Below are 22,369 nucleotides of genomic sequence, written 5' to 3' on the forward strand. Positions count from 1 at the left end.
TCCAACGTATACACTTATCATTTTATGCCAATTTCCGTATTTGCTATAAAAATCGAATCGTACATTCGACTATACTGCCACCTGTATTGAAAAATTCGCATCCTATTGATAACCCCTCCATTCGATGGCCATACCCTTATCCCTCTCTTCTCTACTATCCCCGCTTTCAAAATTTCGCATATATTCTTATATTGGTGACGTATATAGGGCGATGCGTGTATTTCTTATGGGGACCTAATACAAAAAGATATAAATTCATATTGATATATCTTCGTTAGGAAACAATACTCATCTAAACAATTAATGTGTACGCATAACTCATTTCTTCCTTTACATATTGCCATAATTTTTATCCCCGTAACTATGTAAATAAGCCCAAAAAATGGCTCAATCGAATACAACCTTTTATAGATCATAACTTCGGCTCTAATCATTCGATCCGCTTGATTTAACTTTTGTCGGAGAAAAGACATTAACAGTAGTATTACATATGACTTTCATATTTATGACTTGATTAAAAAAAAAGTTATTAGCGTTTAAAGCGTAACCAAGGAGATTCGTATCGATATAACTCGCACATGAATCGATCGAGCGAAATGGTCATCATTGCAAAAGTTGACCATTGTGATAAAAGTATTACTCTGAAAATTTCATTTCTCTAGCTTAAACGGTTGCTAAGATATTCAAGATTGCATGCTCCACAAAAAAATGGCGACAATGATTTTTCGCGTGCAGGACATTTTTCGGAATTTAATTATGAATTAACCAAGAGGGTTACGGCGAAAGTAAGCTCAAACGTGAGGGTTCGGAGAACCCTCTAACGGTTTTTCCTAAAGAGTCCAAATTTTCATATGGCACATGTCTCAAGGCTGAAATCCGAGTTTGAAAATTCGCCCATCACGACAATGTTAAATCGAAATCGTTTATTCTTCGGAATTGTTTCGACGTACGAAAATTCCAAGATAGCCAAAAAATTAACCAAAGAATTATCTAACTTTTTGGCAAAGGAAATTTTCCTACGATTATTCCAAGTTGGTCAAAAAAATTCCCAAAGTTTTCCCATAAGAAAAGCATTGAGAGCATTCACACAGTAATAAAAAATACTAAATATCAATTCGTCGCTATGGCAACCACACCAAAAAATCGACCAAAAAATCTAGTCCATGTCCATTGAATATCATGTTCCTCGGGCGTTTAAAAGTACAAAATAAAAGCGATAAAGTTGTAGTCCCATAAGGCTCCCATGTTAATTCAAGTCGATATATCTCGAAAACTAATCGACTTTTTCAACTTTTCAGATTTTTCCTCCCGATGAATTTTTTTTTACTTTTACGTCCAATATTCCATATACCCACACCTATCACAGTTTGGGCTACTAATTTGTGTCAATCACACAATCAATTAATTAGTTTCCCACTTTATATATGCTAACGAGTCGATTGGGTGCTTGAATTCTTCAAGCGGGTAATTAGGAGGGTGGGAACATTGTTGTGTCACGTGTTGTCGAGCATTGTGTCCATAAGTGTTAAAAATATTCAAAAATTTCCCTGCCGGTTTTTGAAAGGGCAAGGAACTTAATTGTTTACTTTTAAAATTATTTGTTATTTTCAATATGATTTCATTTGACGGATAGTTCATTATTTGAATAGGCTAAGTTTAGCACTGAGACATAATTGGAATAAGGTTTTTAAAATTTCAAGACAGTGATGATTTTGTGGTTATTTTTCAACTCTTAAAGTCCAAAAGCGTTGTGATAAGCGAAACTTGAAAATGAAACGCAGATTCCTTAGATAAATATATAAAGATGTACCACTCGCAAAACATATGTCCATAATGCAGTGTGTAAAATATTAAATTGTAACGATTCCCCAAATTTCTTTGGTACTAAAAAATAGTTATTCTCAAGATATTCCAATTTGAAAAAAATAGCTTTGGCATATTTGCTATCTTTATCGTATCGAATTATCAAGTATACTGACACGTGTATTTAAAATTCGCAATCCTGTTCCAGTCTTCGATCATAAACCCTAAAATTCCTGGTCAACTATGTACGTGGATAGAAAATCCTGTATGTAATAACAATTCCATATATTTTAAGAAAAAGCAGATTCGATATATATCGAATGAGAAACAATACACAAAAAATATTTCAATGGGGCATTGTGAGGAATACCAAGATGTACCCATTTACCAAGTGTCATTGGTCCAACGTAAATACTAATCATGTTATGCCAATTCGCGTATTTGCTACAATTATCGAATCGATCTTTCGATTAAACTGCTATCTGCACTGTAATATCCGTAATGCCGTAGATTTTAATTCCAGTTAATAGAAATCTTCTCTATATTTCCTGGTCAACTATGTCCTTGGATGTAAAATCCTATATGTTATAGAAATTCGACATATTTTAAGAAAAAGTAGATTCGATATATATCGAACGTGAGACTAAACGCAAACAATATTTCAATTGGGCATTGTGAGGAATCCCAAGATGTACCCATTCACAAAATGTCATTGGTGGAACGTATATACTAATCAAAATATGCTAATTTCAGCATTTGCTATAACTATCGAATCGATCTTTCGATTATACTGACATCTGCACTGTAAAATCCGCAACGATATTGATTTTATTTCCACGCTATGGTCATCTTCTATATAATTGCTGGTCAACAATGCCCGTGGGTGTAAAATCCTAAATGTTATAGCTATTCGATATAATTTTTGAAAAAGCAGATTCGATATGTATCGAATGTGAGACTACATGCAAAACATATTTCCATTGGGCAATGTGAGGAATACCAAGATGTACCCATTCACCAATTTTCATTGGTCCAACGTATATACTAATCCAGTTATGCCAATTTGCGTATTTGCTACAATAATCGATTCGATCTTTCGATTATACTGACATCTGTTATGTAAAATCCGCAATGACATTTTTTTTATATCCAGTCTATGGTCATCTACTATATAATTCCTGGTCAAGAATGCCCATGGGTGTAAAATCCTATATGTTATAGCTATTCGATATAAATTGTGAAAAAGCAGATTCGATATATATCGAATGTGAGACTACATGCAAAACATATTTTCATTGGACATTGTGAGGAATAAAAAGATGTACCCATTCAACATATTTCATTGGTCAAACGGAAACACTATTGAAGTTATGCCAATTAACGTATTTGCTAGAATAATCGAATCGATTCTTCGATAATACTGACATCTGTACTTTAAAATCCGCATTGCTTTTGGTTTAACTTACAGTCTATGGGTATCTACTATATAATTCCTGGTCAAATATGTCCTTGGATGTAAAATCCTATGTGTTATAGCAATTCGATATATTTTAATAAAAATTATATTCGATATGTATCGAGATTGAGACTACATACAAAACAAATTTCCATTGGGCATGGTGAGGAATACAAAGCTGTACCCATTCACCAAATTTCATTGGTCCAACGGAAACACAATTGAAGTTATGCCAATTAACGTATTTGCTATAATAATCGAATCGACTTTTCGATCATACTGACATCTGTACTTTGAAATTCGCAATGTTTTTGGTTTAATTTCGGGGATATGGGTATCTTCTATATATTTCCTGTTCTACTATGTCCTTAGATGTAAAATCCTATATGCTATAGCAATTCGATATATTTTAAGAAAAAGTAGATTCGATATATATCGAGCGTGAGACTATATACAAAACATGTTTCCATTGCGCATTGTGAGGAATACCATGATGTACCAATTCACTAAATTTCATTGGTCCAACGTATACACTTATCATTTTATGCCAATTTGCGTATTTGCTATAAAAATCGAATCGTACATTCGACCTTACTGCCACCTGTATTGAAAAATTCGCATCCTATTGATAACCCCTCCATTCGATGGCCATACCCTTATCCCTCTCTTCTCTACTATCCCCGCTTTCAAAATTTCGCCTATGTTCTTATATTGGTGACGTATATAGGGCGATGCGTGTATTTCTTACGGGGACCTAATACAAAAAGATATAAATTCATATTGATATATCTTCGTTAGGAAACATTACTCATCTAAATAATTTATGTGTACGCATAATTTATTTCTTCCCTTACATATTTTTATAATTTTTATCCCCGTAACTATGTAAATAGGTCTGAAAAATGGCTCAATCGAATGCAACCTTTTATCGATCATAACTTCGACTGTAATCGCTCGATTCGCTTGATTTAACTTTTGTCGAAGAAAAGACATTAACAGTAGTGTTATATATGACTTTCACATTCATGCCTTGATTTAGAAAAAAGTTATTAGCGATTTAAGCGTAACCAAGGAGATTGGTATCGATATTACTCGCACATGAATCGATCGAGCGAAATGGTCATCATTGCAAAAGTTGACCATTTTGATAAAAGTATTACTCTGAAAATTTCATTTCTCTAGCTTAAACGGTTGCTAAGATATTCAAGATTGCATGCTCCACAAAAAAATGGCGACAATGATTTTTCGCGTGCAGGACATTTTTCGGAATTTAATTATTAATTAACCAAGAGGGATACGGAGAAAGTGAGCTCAAACGTAAGAGTACGAAGTACCCTTTACGGTTTTTCTAGGAGATTCCAAATTTTCACATGGCACATGTCTCAAGGCCGAAATCCGAATTTGAATATTCGCCCATCACGACAATGTTAAATCGAAATCGTTTATTCCTCGGAATTGTTTCGACGTACGAAAATTCCAAGATAGCCAAAAAATTAACCAAATAATTATCTAACTTTTTGGCAAAGGAATTTGTCGTACGATTATTGCAAGTTGGTCAAAAAAATTCCTAAAGTTTTCCCATAAGAAAAGCATTGAGAGCATTCAAACAGTAATAAAAAATACTAAATATCAATTCGTCGCTATGGCAACCACACCAAAAAATCGACCAAAAAATCTAGTCCATGTCCATTGAATATCATGTTCCTCGGGCGTTTAAAAGTACAAAATAAAAGCGATAAAGTTGTAGTCCCATAAGGCTCCCATGTTAATTCAAGTCGATATATCTCGAAAACTAATCGACTTTTTCAACTTTTCAGATTTTTCCTCCCGATGAATTTTTTTTTACTTTCACGTCCAATATTCCATATACCCACAAATATCACAGTTTTTGCTACTAATTTGTGTCAATCACACAATCAATCAATTAGTTTCCCACTTTATATATGCTAACGAGTCGATTGGGTGCTTGAATTCTTCAAGCGGGTAATTAGGAGGGTGGGAACATTGTTGTGTCACGTGTTGTCGAGCATTATGTCTATAAGTGTTAAAAATATTCAAAAATTTCCCTGCCGGTTTTTGATAGGGTAAGACACTTAATTGTTTATTTTTAAAATTATTTGTTATTTTCAATATGATTTCATTTGACGGATGGTTCATTATTTGAATGGGCTAAGTTTAGCATTGAGACATAATTGGAATAAGGTTTTTAAAATTTCAAGACCGTGATGATTTTGTGGTTATTTTTCAACTCTTAAAGTCCAAAAGCGTTGTGATAAGCGAAACTTGAAAATGAAACGCAGATACGTTAGATAAATATATAAAGATATACCACTCGCAAAACATATGTCCATAATGCAGTGTGTAAAATACTAAATTGTAACGATTCCCCAAATTTCTTTGGTACTAAAAAATAGTTAATCTCAAGATATTCCAATTTGAAAAAAATAGCTTTGGTATATTTGCTATCATTATCGTATCGAATTATCAAGTATACTGACACGTGTATTGAAAATACGCAATCCTGTTCCAGTCTTCGATCATCAACCCTAAAATTCCTGGTCAACTATGTACGTGGATAGAAAATCCAGTATGTAATAACGATTCGATATATTTTAAGAAAAAGCATATTCAATATATATAGATCGTGAGACTACACGCAAAGCATATTTCCATTGGGCATTGTGAGGAAGACCAAGATGTACCCATTCACAAAATTTCATTGGTCAAACGGATACACTAATCAAGTTATGCCAATTCGCGTATTTGCTACAATTTTGGAATCGATCTTTCGATAAAACTGCAATCTGCACTGTAATATCCGCAATGCCGTGGATTTTAATTCCAGTTAATAGAAATCTTCTCTATATTTCCTGGTCAACTATGCCCTTGGATGTAAAATCCTATATGTTATACCAATTCGATATATTTTAAGAAAAAGTAGATTCGATATATATCGAACGTGAGACTAAACGCAAACAATATTTCAATTGGGCATTGTGAGGAATCCCAAGATGTACCCATTCACAAAATTTCATTGGTGCAACGTATATACTAATCAAAATATGCTAATTTCAGCATTTGCTATAACTATCGAATCGAACTTTCGATTATACTGACATCTGTACTGTAAAATCCGCAACGATATTGATTTTATTTCCACGATATGGTCATCTTCTATATAATTGCTGGTCAACAATGCCCGTGGGTGTAAAATCCTAAATGTTATAGCTATTCGATATAATTTGTGAAAAAGCAGATTCGATATGTATCGAATGTGAGACTACATGCAAAACATATTTCCATTGGGCAATGTGAGGAATACCAAGATGTACCCATTAACCAATTTTTATTGGTCCAACGTATTTACTAATCCAGTTATGCCAATTTGCGTATTTGCTAAAATAATCGATTCGATCTTTCGATTATACTGACATCTGTAATGTAAAATCCGCAATGACATTTTTTTATATCCAGTCTATGGTCATCTACTATATAATTCCTGGTCAACAATGCCCGAGGGTGTAAAATCCTTAATGTTATAGCTATTCGATATAAATTGTGAAAAAGCAGATTCGATATATATCGAATGTGAGACTACATGCAAAACATATTTTCATTGGGCATTGTGAGGAATACAAAGATGTACCCATTCACCAAATTTCATTGGTCAATCGGAAACACTATTGAAGTAATGCCAATTAACGTATTTGCTATAATAATCGAATCGATTTTTCGATCATACTGACATCTGTACTTAAAAATTCGCAATGTTTTTGGTTTAATTTCTGGTCTATGGGTATCTACTATATATTTCCTGGTCTACTATGTCCTTAGATGTAAAATCCTATATGCTATAGCAATTCGATATATTTTAAGAAAAAGTAGATTCGATATATATCGAGCGTGAGACTATATACAAAACATGTTTCCATTGCACATTGTGAGGAATACCATGATGTACCAATTCACTAAATTTCATTGGTCCAACGTATACACTTATCATTTTATGCCAATTTGCGTATTTGCTATAAAAATCGAATCGTACATTCGACTATACTGCCACCTGTATTGAAAAATTCGCATCCTATTGATAACCCCTCCATTCTATGGCCATTCCCTTATCCCTCTCTTCTCTACTATCCCCGCTTTCAAAATTTCGCCTATATTCTTATATTGGTGACGTATATAGGGCGATGCGTGTATTTCTTATGGGGACCTAATACAAAAAGATATAAATTCATATTGATATATCTTCGTTAGGAAACAATACTCATCTAAACAATTAATGTGTACACATAACTCATTTCTTCCTTTACATATTGCCATAATTTTTATCCCCGTATCTATGTAAATAAGCCCAAAAAATGGCTCAATCGAATACAACCTTTTATCGATCATAACTTCGACTGTAATCGCTCGATTCGCTTGATTTAACTTTTGTCGAAGAAAAGACATTAACAGTAGTATTATATATGACTTTCACATTCATGCCTTGATTTAGAAAAAAGTTATTAGCGATTTAAGCGTAACCAAGGAGATTGGTATCGATATAACTCGCACATGAATCGATCGAGCGAAATGGTCATCATTGCAAAAGTTGACCAATTTGATATAAGTATTACCCTAAAAATTTCATTCCTCTAGCTTAAACGGTTGCTAAGATATTCAAGATTGTATGCTCCACAAAAAAATGGCGACAATGATTTTTCGCTTGCAGGACATTTTTCAGTATTTAATTATTAATTAACCAAGAGGGATACGGCGAAAGTAAGCTCAAACGTGAGGGTTCGGAGAACCCTCTAACGGTTTTTCTTGGAGATTCCAAATTTTCATATGGCACATGTCTCAACGCCGAAATCCAAGATTGAAAATTCGACCACCTCTACAATGGAAAATCGAAATCGTTTATTCCTCGGAATTGTTTCGACGTACGAAAATTTTAAGATAGCCAAAAAATTAACCAAAGAATTATCTAACTTTTTGGCAAAGGAATTTGTCGTACGATTATTGCAAGTTGGTCAAAAAAATTCCTAAAGTTTTCCCATAAGAAAAGCATTGAGAGCATTCAAACAGTAATAAAAAATACTAAATATCAATTGGTCGCTATGGCAACCACACCAAAAAATCGACCAAAAAATCTAGTCCATGTCCATTGAATATCATGTTCCTCGGACGTTTAAAAGTACAAAATTAAAGCGAAAAAGTCGTAGTCCCATAAGGCTCCCATGTTAATCCAAGTCGATATATCTCGAAAACTAATCGACTTTTTCAAGTTTTCAGATTTTTCCTCCCGATGAATATTTTTTTACTTTTACGTCCAATATTCCATATACCCACACCTATCACAGTTTTGGCTACTAATTTGTGTCAATCACCCAATCAATGAGTACCTTTCCCACTTTATAGACGCAACGAGTCGATTGGGTGCTTGAATTCTTCAAGCGGGTAATTAGGAGGGTGGGAACATTGTTGTGTCACGTGTTGTCGACCATTGTGTCCATAAGTGTTAAAAATATTCAAAAATTTCCCTGCCGGTTTTTGAAAGGGTAAGGAACTTAATTGTTTACTTTTAAAATTATTTGTTATTTTGAATATGATTTCATTTGACGGATAGTTCATTATTTGAATAGGCTAAGTTTAGCACTGAGACATAATTGGAATAAGGTTTTTAAAATTTCAAGACAGTGATGATTTTGTGGTTATTTTTCAACTCTTAAAGTCCAAAAGCGTTGTGATAAGCGAAACTTGAAAATGAAACGCAGATTCCTTAGATAAATGTATAAAGATGTACCACTCGCAAAAGCTATGTCCATAACGCAGTGTGTAAAATACTAAATTGTAACGATTCCCCAAATTTCTTTGGTACTAAAAAATAGTTATTCTCAAGATATTCCAATTTGAAAAAAATAGCTTTGGCATATGTGCTATCTTTATCGTATCGAATTATCAAGTATACTGACACGTGTATTTAAAATTCGCAATCCTGTTCCAGTCTTCGATCATCAACCCTAAAATTCCTGGTCAACTATGTACGTGGATAGAAAATCCTGTATGTAATAACAATTCCATATATTTTAAGAAAAAGCAGATTCGATATATATCGAATGAGATACTATACACAAAAAATATTTCAATTGGGCATTGTGAGGAATACCAAGATGTACCCATTTACCAAGTGTCATTGGTCCAACGTAAATACTAATCATGTTATGCCAATTCGCGTATTTGCTACAATTATCGAATCGATCTTTCGATAAAACTGCTATCTGCACTGTAATATCCGCAATGCCGTAGATTTTAATTCCAGTTAATAGAAATCTTCTCTCTTTTTCCTGGTCAACTATGTCCTTGGATGTAAAATCCTATATGTTATAGAAATTCGACATATTTTAAGAAAAAGTAGATTCGATATATATCGAACGTGAGACTAAACGCAAACAATATTTCAATTGGGCATTGTGAGGAATCCCAAGATGTACCCATTCACCAATTTTCATTGGTCCAACGTATATACTAATCCAGTTATGCCAATTTGCGTATTTGCTACAATAATCGATTCGATCTTTCGATTATACTGACATCTGTAATGTAAGATCCGCAATGACATTTTTTTATATCCAGTCTATGGTCATCTACTATATAATTCCTGGTCAAGAATGCCCATGGGTGTAAAATCCCTATATGTTATAGCTATTCGATATAAATTGTGAAAAAGCAGATTCGATATATATCGAATGTGAGACTACATAATAGACTACGCGGGTAATTAGGAGGGTGGGAACATTGTTGTGATACGTCATGTCGAGTATTGTGTCCATAAGTGTTAAAAATATTCAAAAATTTCCCTGCCGGTTTTTGAAAGGGTAAGGAACTTAATTGTTTACTTTAAAAATTATTTGTTATTTTCAATATGATTTCATTTGACGGATAGTTCATTATTTGAATAGGCTAAGTTAAGCACTGAGACATAATTGGAATAAGGTTTTTAAAATTTCAAGACAGTGATGATTTTGTGGTTATTTTTCAACTCTTAAAGTCCAAAAGCGTTGTGATAAGCGAAACTTGAAAATGAAACGCAGATACGTTAGATAAATATATAAAGATATACCACTCGCAAAACATATGCCCATAATGCAGTGTGTAAAATACTAAATTGTAACGATTCCCCAAATTTCTTTGGTACTAAAAAATAGTTATTCTCAAGATATTCCAATTTGAAAAAAATAGCTTTGGCATATTTGCTATCATTATCGTATCGAATTATCAAGTATACTGACACGTGTATTGAAAATTCGCAATCCTGTTCCAGTGTTCGATCATCAACCCTAAAATTCCTGGTCAACTATGTACGTGGATAGAAAATCCTGTATGTAATAACAATTCCATATATTTTAAGAAAAAGCAGATTCGATATATATCGAATGAGATACTATACACAAAAAATATTTCAATTGGGCATTCTGAGGAATACCAAGATGTACCCATTTACCAAGTGTCATTGGTCCAACGTAAATACTAATCATGTTATGCCAATTCGCGTATTTGCTACAATTATCGAATCGATCTTTCGATAAAACTGCTATCTGCACTGTAATATCCGCAATGCCGTGGATTTTAATTCCATTTAATAGAAATCTTCTCTATATTTCCTGGTCAACTATGTCCTTGGATGTAAAATCCTATATGTTATAGAAATTCGACATATTTTAAGAAAAAGTAGATTCGATATATATCGAACGTGAGACTAAACGCAAACAATATTTCAATTGGGCATTGTGAGGAATCCCAAGATTTACCCATTCACAAAATGTCATTGGTGCAACGTATATACTAATCAAAATATGCTAATTTCAGCATTTGCTATAACTATCGAATCGATCTTTCGATAATACTGACATCTGCACTGTAAAAACCGCAACGATATTGATTTTATTTCCACGCTATGGTCATCTTCTATATAATTGCTGGTCAACAATGCCCGTGGGTGTAAAATCCTAAATGTTATAGCTATTCGATATAATTTGTGAAAAAGCAGATTCGATATGTATCGAATGTGAGACTACATGCAAAACATATTTCCATTGGGCAATGTGAGGAATACCAAGATGTACCCATTCACCAATTATCATTGGTCCAACGTATATACTAATCCAGTTATGCCAATTTGCGTATTTGCTACAATAATCGATTCGATCTTTCGATTATACTGACATCTGTAATGTAAGATCCGCAATGACATTTTTTTATATCCAGTCTATGGTCATCTACTATATAATTCCTGGTCAAGAATGCCCATGGGTGTAAAATCCTAAATGTTATAGCTATTCGGTATAATTTGTGAAAAAGCAGATTCGATATGTATCGAATGTGAGACTACATGCAAAACATATTTCCATTGGGCAATGTGAGGAATACCAAGATGTACCCATTCACCAATTTTCATTGGTCCAACGTATTTACTAATCCAGTTATGCCAATTTGCGTATTTGCTAAAATAATCGATTCGATCTTTCGATTATACTGACATCTGTAATGTAAAATCCGCAATGACATTTTTTTAATATCCAGTCTATGGTCATCTTCTATATAACTGCTGGTCAACAATGCCCGTGGGAGTAAAATCCTATATGCTATAGCAATTCGATATATTTTAAGAGAAAGTAGATTCGATATATATCGAACGTGAGACTAAACATAAACAATATTTCCATTTGGCAATGTGAGGAATACCAAGATGTACCCATTCACCAATTTTCATTGGTCCAACGTATTTACTAATCCAGTTATGCCAATTTGCGTATTTGCTAAAATAATCTATTCGATCTTTCGATTATACTGACATCTGTAATGTAAAATTCGCAATGACATTTTTTTTATATCCAGTCTATGGTCATATACTATATAATTCCTGGTCAACAATGCCCGTGGGTGTAAAATCCTATATGTTATAGCTATTCGATATAAATTGTGAAAAAGCAGATTCGATATATATCGAATGTGAGACTACATGCAAAACATATTTTCATTGGGCATTGTGAGGAATACAAAGATGTACCCATTCACCAAATTTCATTGGTCAAACGGAAATACTATTGAAGTTTACCAATTAACATATTTGCTATAATAATCGAATCGATTTTTCGATCATACTGACATCTGTACTGTAAAATCCGCAATGCTATTGGTTTAATTTCTGGTCTATGGGATTCTACTATATATTTCCTGGTCCACTATGTCCTTAGATGTAAAATCCTTTATGCTATAGCAATTCGATATATTTTAAGAAAAAGTAGATTCGATATATATCGAGCGTGAGACTATATACAAAACATGTTTCCATTGCACATTGTGAGGAATACCATGATGTACCAATTCACTCAATTTCATTGGTGCAACGTATACACTTATCATTTTATGCCAATTTGCGCATTTGCTATAAAATCCGAATCGTACATTCGACTACACTGCCACCTGTATTGAAAAATTCGCATCCTATTGATAACCCCTCCATTTTATGGCCATACCCTTATCCCTCTCTTCTCTACTATCCCCGCTTTCAAAATTTCGCCTATGTTCTTATATTGGTGACGTATATAGGGCGACGCGTGTATTTCTTACGGGGACCTAATACAAAAAGATATAAATTCATATTGATATATCTTCGTTAGGAAACAATACTCATCTAAATAATTTATGTGTACGCATAATTCATTTCTTCCCGTACATATTTTTATAATTTTTATCCCCGTAACTATGTAAATAGGTCTGAAAAATGGCTCAATCGAATGCAACCTTTTATCGATCATAACTTCGACTGTAATCGCTCGATTCGCTTGATTTAACTTTTGTCGAAAAAAAGACATTAACAGTAGTATTATATATGACTTTCACATTCATGCCTTGATTTAGAAAAAAGTTATTAGCGATTTAAGCGTAACCAAGGAGATTGGTATCGATATAACTCGCACATGAATCGATCGAGCGAAATGGTCATCATTGCAAAAGTTGACCATTGTGATAAAAGTATTACTCTGAAAATTTCATTTCTCTAGCTTAAACGGTTGCTAAGATATTCAAGATTGCATGCTCCACAAAAAATGGCGACAATGATTTTTCGCGTGCAGGACATTTTTCGGAATTTAATTATTAATTAACGAAGAGGGATACGGAGAAAGTGAGCTCAAACGTGAGGGTACGAAGTACCCTCTAACGGTTTTTCCAGAAGAGTCCAAATTTTCATATGGCACATGTCTCAAGGCTGAAATCCGAGTTTGAAAATTCGCCCATCACGACAATGTTAAATCGAAATCGTTTATTCCTCGGAATAGTTTCGACGCACGAAAATTCCAAGATAGCCAAAAAATTAACCAAAGAATTCTCTAACTTTTTGGCAAAGGAATTTGTCGTGCGATTATTGCAAGTTGGTCAAAAAAATTCCTAAAATTTTCCCATAAGAAAAGCATTGAGAGCATTCAAACAGTAATAAAAAATACTAAATATCAATTTGTCGCTATGGCAACCACACCAAAAAATCGACCAAAAAATCTAGTCCATGTCCATTGAATATCATGTTCCTCGGACGTTTAAAAGTACAAAATAAAAGCGATAAAGTCGTAGTCCCATAAGGCTCCCATGTTAATTCAAGTCGATATATCTCGAAAACTAATCGACTTTTTCAACTTTTCAGATTTTTCCTCCCGATGAATTTTTTTTTACTTTTTCGTACAATATTCCATATACCCACACCTATCTCAGTTTGGGCTACTAATTTGTGTCAATCACCCAATCAATCAATTACTTTCCCACTTTATATATGCGCAGCATACGCAATATATAGTCGAGATAATATATAGATAAAGAGACTGCACGATTAATTGGGTCCCCGGCACCTGACGCAATTTATATTCAGTGGAGAGGTGTTAGAAAGATCCGTGGCCGTTGCTTTGTCGTCCTACTTTCGTTTGTATAATTAACTATGTACGTTTATTGCGTTTAGTATGCACGGTCCCTCTGAGTCACATGGCTTGTCAGAGGGTTCCACTCGTATACATACCATGCAGCAAATTGCAGAATGATATACAAAACACTTAACGGCAAATTATATCAATAAAACTTGCGATATTTACTTCTGCCATTCCTTTCAGATCTCTAAAGTGTTTAGGAATGCAATTAAAAATATCTGGTAAGTACATAATATTTTCCTAATATTTTGCCATTCAATCAATTTCAATATCTACGTGTTACTAATACAGGTGAATTTCTTTTTGACGTACATTGTGGGTTTTTACGAGGATGTTGTCACATCATATAGACTATAGAGGCTTCGCAAAATTAGGCCGTGAAATGGTTGCGTGCGTAAGGGTTCATGTGGGCCTACGCTCGATCGTTCTTCGAGGAACTTCGACTAGGACAGTCCTTGTGCTCCTAGCCATTTTCGTCTTGGGTATTGCCAACTGAGAATTTTGAAACCGGCGCTAGTTCCTTCCATAGAGAGGCGCCCTTGACCCTATATGAAGGCGCCTGGTGAGGCTAGAAGGGGGTGGGGTTTTTGGTTGGATCAGTTGGAGGAGGGGGATATCGATAGGGGACGGGGGTTTCACCTCACGCCCCTCCCCACCTCTCACTTCGGCATGTCACGTCGCACCTTGGTCCTCCTCGTAGCGAGGTGAAGGGTATAGGGGGTGTAGGTGTGTTGTATGTCGAACGTGGTCGAACACGGTGTAGTTCCGAAGCGGGCCACGCATTTGCTAAGCGCCGCCGGATGTCAGAGGTGGTCGAGTGTCGAAGGTCACACGCACAGTCGAATGTGCTGGAATAATTTAGTTCGTGGCCTTTATCCTTCATTTCTTCTGTTGCACACCTGAGGACGTGTGAGTCGTCACAGAATATCATTTATCCTTCTAAATAATAATCTTCGTGTAATAGAAACTTAGAATTGAAACGTACGCATATGTCCATGATAAAAACTTCAAATGGTAATTTCCACACTTAAATGCCAAACTTAACTACCGGCCATGGTTTCAACGAATAATGTCATTTTCAAGGTTGAAATTGACCTTCAATGACCTTGAAAATGACATATTATCTTGAAACCATGGTCGGTAGTTGAATTTTGCATTAAAGTGTGGAAATTACCATTCGAAGTTTTCCCTATGAATACTTCGAACTTCCACCAAATCAAGCCGCTTTCCACCAACAATCCACCAATCAAACGATTTTATACGTATTTACGCATATAATTGCTAATTATTTTTTTCGTAAAAATGTTGCATGCTCTTTACTTTAAGACAATGTTTTCTCAAAGGAAAATTTTGAGCACGTGAAATCTTTAAGCTTGTTCATGAATAATGATCTGTCTATTGCGTGTTCTTCGTGAATGAATTGGCTATTCGATCAGTCTTGTGATTCGGCCAGGATTTCACTCCCGTGGTAATAAATATTCTTCTTCGACGAACGCACTGACCTGAAATATTTGCACGATATCCAATAATAGATTTGTAACTCCATTATAATTCTGTTTATCAGCTATAAATGAACTGAATGAACGTTACAATGACAGGACATTAATATGTATAGCAAGAATGAGCGGAACGTTACTATGTATAGCTAGGAATAAAAATTCTTTGCGACAGGGGTAAACGTTTCATGTAAACATTTGATTTTATCGTTCATTACAACCTTTCACCTGCGACAGGTTGAACGAATTGGACCAGCGTAATACGATGTAATATTCCTGGATTATGGTAACTATGATCCCATTCCCAAGGATAACCGCTAAGCAGTGTTGTTCGTCTTCCTAGTATTCCGTGAAATGCGCGAGAAATACCTATTAATGTTGAATCCTGGGCGAGGAATAGGATGGAATACTGTAGGAATAAGGAGGGAATACTGTTGAATACGAATTAATGCCGAAGGAATACCGATAATTGCGGTTGCCGTTTATCTCGGTCAGTGATAACTCATATCCAAAGCCGTTGCGAGCAAGGGAGGCTGGGAGTTCAAACCACCGCGATATGTTTTGGAGATACAGTATTGATCGTACCCCGTTCTATAATATGCCCTCATCCCCCAGCATTTTTACTAGAGATGCGGCCTTGCTAATATCGTTACATATTATGGTGTAGAATGTCTTCCTGCCAGTTTTGCTTGTATTGAGAATCCTGTTTAATCTTCAGTGAGTATTCAAATCCCATAGTTTTGCTGATTTTCATGTGCTCATTTCCTCAGCGAGGAGGGATTCCAAGTCCAAAACGTATGATACATCCATCCATATAAATTCAGTTCTAAGCTGAAACGTATGCATTTTTTCGCATTAATTAATCGATTTTTCCCCTTTTACAGTGGACATTTGCTTTCCATTTGTCAGAAATCCTATCAATACCATCTAAAATCCTATTAAACTATATTTCTTTCACGCAGGAGGAGAGAAGTGCGGCAGTTTTAAATGCTGAATCTCAGACGGTGATCGGAAGAGCAGCGGAGACGGATTCCGGTGAGTGTCATCCTCGTCTCTCTGTTGCTCCATTCTCATTAGTAGTCTCGGACTGTGTCGTGAACCTCGCGTTTTCGTCATCTACCAAATCTTAAGTAAGAATCATCGTACTGCGCACTACTATAGCTAATATTACTACTGTTACGAGGGGGCAAGGAGCATTACACTACTTCTACGTGACAGAGGTCGGGAGTAGCGTCGGGGATTGTAGGCTACGTGATAGGCATAGATTGCTTGAGCAATCAATAATAGGATACCTTTCAGAGCGACACTGAGAGAATAACCTTCGAGCCTTAATATGTACACAAATGCTTAGTATTTGTGGAATACATAAGTAAATGTTAATCTATTAATCTTTTTCTATATATATACTGTTGGTATAATTTCAGTTCATTGTAATTTCATGGGGCCCCCGTCCAGCCAGGTATATTGTACCCAAGCAACGCTCGAGCGCGACCCTTTTCCGAACATTCACCTTTATTTACCCCTAAACAATTCCGATTGCCTCCACCCTCGCTTAGATTGGTGATAAAATTTTTCGTTGGGAAGATGACGCTGGGGAATAATTTTTAACAAATTTTCTGTTGACTTCAATTTTTGAGGTGATACAGGGTAAAATATGTATGCTGTTTTCAAAACTGTGGTTAGTTTTCTTCTACAACGTCAAGTTATTTCACTACACCTTGTGACCATTTTGCGAGATTGAGCGTCGATCACAAGAGGCATCATTGCTCTCCAATTGGCTTACATTAACCTAATGCGACTATTGCCGGGTGACGGACGCCATAAGAGGCTAGCGAAAGGTGCATAGTTGACTAATTATGCAGGAGATACTATAGTGACACGCAGGCATGTAGTCCAAAATTTTCTTCGTGGGGAACTTCATTGTTGAGCGGGTTGCATACGCTTATATTTTGTTGTGAACTCACACGCATCGCATTCATTCATCGGTAATCATTCTGTATGGGCAGTATATAAGGTAGGATTTTACTTCAAATTCCTACTGCAAATTTGTGTGACGCGTGATGCAAAAGGAGGATATGCTGGAACTTAAAAAGTTGACGTGATATGTAAAAACTGATGTTATTTCCTTATCCAGAGTCCGAAAATTAGTCAAAAAATGAATATCAGATCCAAGGCAACTAATTGGTTGTCCCCCAGTGTAATAGTGTAGAGTAATCAATATGTAATGTGAAAAAAATAGTGATTGCTTGCCTTGTATTACACTTGATGACTTACTCGTATGCTCTATGAATCCGCGGTTTCATCAGGGCGCAAGGATAATTAGCTGTCGGAAGGGCGCTTGATGGCGGAGCCCAATTTCGGGCGAAGGCAATGTTTTTTTAGCGAGTCGTATCGCTGTATTGGTTCGGCGGTGGCGGAGGCGTTTGCATGTGTAGGTGGCCCTCTCCCTGTTGCTCAATCTGGATGTCATCAACTTATCGCTATCCGTAATCGAGGAGGCACTTCTTTTCGCCACGAACGTCACGAACTGCGGCGTGCCCAGTGTTTAGCCTCGCGTGTCGAAGCCTCCGCTTTCAGAAGCGCCGATAAATGGGTGCTTCCCCAAAAAAATAAGATTCCCCGAAAAGAATGGTAGCATCGGACTGTTCAGGTATATAATTTTGTTGGAATCAGTTTTGTCATTTGAGGACCCTAGAAGCAAAGGGGCACCAGTGCAATTTTTTTTCCGGGGATAATGGTTGGGGGGTACACAATATTGTGGTGGCAAAGGGATACAATGGAATCAGTGATAAGTGTACATATATACAAACATACTGGTATATACTTACCAGTGATTCACCGAAGTATATACATATAATTGTTTCACTTGTATCCCTTGGTTACAACAATTTTGTACCTCACCAACTATTATCTGCACTTATCTCCTAAATTATAAAAATTGCACTCGTACCCCATGGCTTCTCAATTGTCCTCCCTCTCTCTCCTACTCTGGGATGAAACCCGAAGGTTGGTTTATTTAGGTGAAGGTAGAGTGTGCACCGCAGATCACACGCATTTGAATTTCACACATTCAGATTTGTGCCCAGTTCCTTTCCATAGGCCACCTCGCTTTTCGAGGATTTTAGTTGAGGTGAATCTGAAGGTATCACTTGGGATATGAACTCGGAACTCTTCGACCAGCAGCCAGAATTTTTAAATGCAGATTAAAGAACACGCATATTGGCAGCATATCTAATAATGTTAAGGGATGAACTTGGGCCTCCTTTTCGTAAAACCCTTGCTGAAGAGCCTATCAAATAGCTTTTCGCGTGTTTTTTTAGAAAATTTGCTATGATTACGTGAGGCTACCATCTAGGTAATGCCTAGCCATGTTTTGTTTCCCAGCCACAATGGGCCCTTAATGTAAGTGAATAGAGGAATTACGAAGGAGAACAAAATAGTATTACTACTTCATTAAATTAAGTTTTTATTACGTACTGTCATGTTTTAACATTCAACTGGCATATGCGCAATAACGAGGGGGTAGTCAGTGATTGAATTGCCCCCCGAACTGATGAGCAAGAGATTGTTTGGGGGTTCTAGCCCCTCCTCCCGAGAAATCAGATAATGTGGATGAGTGGGACACTACCCGATTTACGATATTATTTGCGCCGTCATTAGTGACTCCGCTCTGATTTTGAGTGCAAAATTTCATGTGGATGCAGTGCAAAATGTGATGTGAATGAGATGAAAAGTCATCTCGCTTTGCTAGCTTATACATATTTATCTGTTCCTCCCGCCCCTTAAGGATTCGGAGTCCTCACCCGGGAATATGCGGGTTATTTTTGCATCACTACTTAGTGGGAATATTCTAAGAGTCTTCGACATCAAGTAAAAAAGTCCTCTTACTCCTCTTTGAAGTGTCAGGGTGTCACGTTTTTAATTAGTGTCGCCAGAGTTTCGCGAACTCAAAGAGTTTCAAGCCGACAATATGATGAAGGATTAAATGGCATAATATTGATTACCCACTCCTCTCAGGTAGGTCCTCTCTCACTCTTGAATGTCGAAAAGCGCTTTTCCAACTATAGCCACGGTCCTTAACATTAAGACATGGTATACATAATTAAAAATCTCTTAGTATTGCCGACTTATAAACTGTCTTCATCGCCGTGTGATCATTGTGGACTTAAAAAGCTATTATATCTACTATTGTATTTCTATTGACTTTAAACATTATTTATAACTTCTATACTTTAAAACTATACATGCTTCCTAATGCTTACTCCTTTTTTATCTCTTTGTATCCTTTTTTTATGTCGTGGAATGTTTTTGGAGCTTCCTTGGTACACATTTTCCGTTAAATTCGTATGATAAAAGCAGTAGCCATCTCCTTGAAAGAATATCTGCGTAATAATTATCTTAAAATGTTCTTCGGTCTGAGCATAAATTTGAAATCAAATTTTACACCCTCAAAGGTAGTGCTATATCTTTACCCGCTCGGTATAAATACACTTCCAGGATACAAGGAAAACGTTGCCATTTTGATGGCATTTATCATGCGCAAATATTTTTAAAGTCATTTTTTGTGTCGTGGAAAAAATTATCATCGAAGGAACTCAAGCGACGGAAATAATCTGACCACAAAATATATATCAAATGCGTGCTGCCACTGGATTTCCTTCTTTTTTTATCCCAAGCTTATCCGTGAATATAAAGAGATGAATTTTTTCCTGCCGATGTTTTTTCATAACTTACGCAGACTGTAGGCGCAAAGTTATAATAACTATTAAATAATATGTAATATGGCCTGTGTTGATAATTGTTGATAGTTTTTTATATTTGTTAATAATAGTTAATATAATATATATAATAATTTGTTATATCTTTAATTTAAAATATGAACTATTACATGTTTGTCATTATTGATTGCGAAACATTAAAATTGATTTCTTCATCATGCATACAGCGTGGTATAAAAGCCCATACACCTTTGGGTCATGGCTACTCCATTTGCAGGTGATTGTTGCTTTCTTATTCAAACTCTGATTAAGTTGGAACTTATGGATTACGCAGTAATTGTTATAGGAATGCGTACTTGCTGATACTTAGACCTCTTCATTGATAAATTGACGAATTGATTCTATCGCAAGTGTTTTAAAAAGTTACGACTATGAGCTCCATTGGTAGATACGCGAATAATTGCAATTTGGCTTTCAGATATTCTTTATCGATTTTGTTGAAACTAGTGTACATTGGAAGTGAATAAAAAATACTTGTTGTCAAAGTGTTCTTAATATAAAATATTTTAATAATATCTGGAATCAATAATTCTCGCTTTTAAAGCTTAAGGGTTTCAGGAAGAAAAGAAATTTATTTTGGAGGTTTCCCGCTGAAGCATGACTTTAAGCTCACTATTCCCCATTTTTTTGTGAATATCAATAACTACAATTAACTCTTTTATATTTTGTTTTTGCGTTTATAAATGTCGAAGAATGTCAATGGCAATGAAAATATTTATTTCCTCACGGTGAAAACTGATAGGTGATGCATAATTTTATTTGTCGTTCACAACTGATTAAAATTTACGTTAATATTTTTAGGCATTTAAATTTTTGATTTATGAAAGTAGTATTGTTAAACAGGAATTCGAAAAGTGTTAATCGAGTGCTTATTTCGAATGTGGTTTTATTAAGGTGGTCTTCGAAATTTGATGGCCAGGAAATCTTTGAAGGACTCTCAAATAGCAAAGTGGTCGCCTGGAGGGCATTTTTTTAAGTGTGACCAATGGGAGTCCTTATCTGGTTAAGTCATGCACGAAATTCGCTTGCCACTCGCTGGCTAGGTGTGATGGTGGCGACAGGCTTTCATTCCCGGAAACCCCCTACATTTCATTAATCTAGTCCTGGATTCTGCGAATCCTAATTCCTGGGTCTGGTTGTGCCAGGGATGTTTTCCAACACGACGATCGCATGCTGAACTTGGGTCCTTTTTTTGCTCGAAGGGGGAAGCTCTGAGGTCGTTCCCTTGTGAATAATGGTGCCGTGGTGATACAAAGGGAATGTCGTGACCTTTAATCTATTTTGCAGTTTTTTTTTTCATCCGACTGTCTCGCTATTTTTTGCTCTTCTCTTCTGATTTCCACCGCAAATTTCTTGGAAAATATATCGGCGAATACCCTGATGCCTTGTCCACCAGCGAGGTTAATATTAGCTACCCAGTTATCTGTTGGTTGAAGTGGTTTTCGTATCTCATTCGGATGTTTGATGATTATAAATACTCTATCAGTGACAGTTTTTTCTATTTAGGGAAGGGTTTTCACTGTGGTATGTGATGAATTTTGGCGAGTTAATATTTATTATTGGCGAGTTTATATCCGTTATTAGTTTTTCTAAATATGTGGATTCATAAAAAAATTCGTACGTACGGCGGGGCATGTGATCCGTAAAATGTGTTAATACTACTATTATTTTATACCGTTAGAGTCTAATCGTTCCACTTTTTGAATGTTTCCCCCGTTATAATAGTGAAGTAGTTGAATTCTCTTAGTCATTACTGTATTCTCTTAAAAGTGGAAGCCTGCGAAATTTGGTGCTATCGAAAAATGATGAAGATAAAATGGATCGACCGTGTAAGTAACGAGGAAGTGTGAGAGAAAATAGAAGTCTTCTAAAAAC

General features: G+C 35.6%; 1 protein-coding gene across 5 annotated transcripts in view; it reads left to right on the plus strand.

Moving 5' to 3' along the window:
- Positions 1-22,369, plus strand: part of LOC124162791 (zinc/cadmium resistance protein) — a 214,086-nt gene that overhangs the window by 78,754 nt on the left and 112,963 nt on the right. For 4 of the 5 annotated variants that reach the window (XR_006865678.1, XR_006865677.1, XM_046539428.1 and 1 more), the window contains exon 2: positions 16,679-16,751. The exons of the other annotated variant lie outside the window; for it this stretch is intronic. The gene's annotated coding sequence lies outside the window, so the exon portion shown is untranslated. The remainder of the gene's footprint in view (positions 1-16,678; positions 16,752-22,369) is intronic. 5 annotated transcript variants of the gene reach the window in all.

The sequence above is a fragment of the Ischnura elegans genome, chromosome 7 (genome assembly GCF_921293095.1).
Source record: "Ischnura elegans chromosome 7, ioIscEleg1.1, whole genome shotgun sequence".
In the NCBI taxonomy this organism is placed as follows: Eukaryota; Metazoa; Arthropoda; class Insecta; order Odonata; family Coenagrionidae; genus Ischnura; species Ischnura elegans.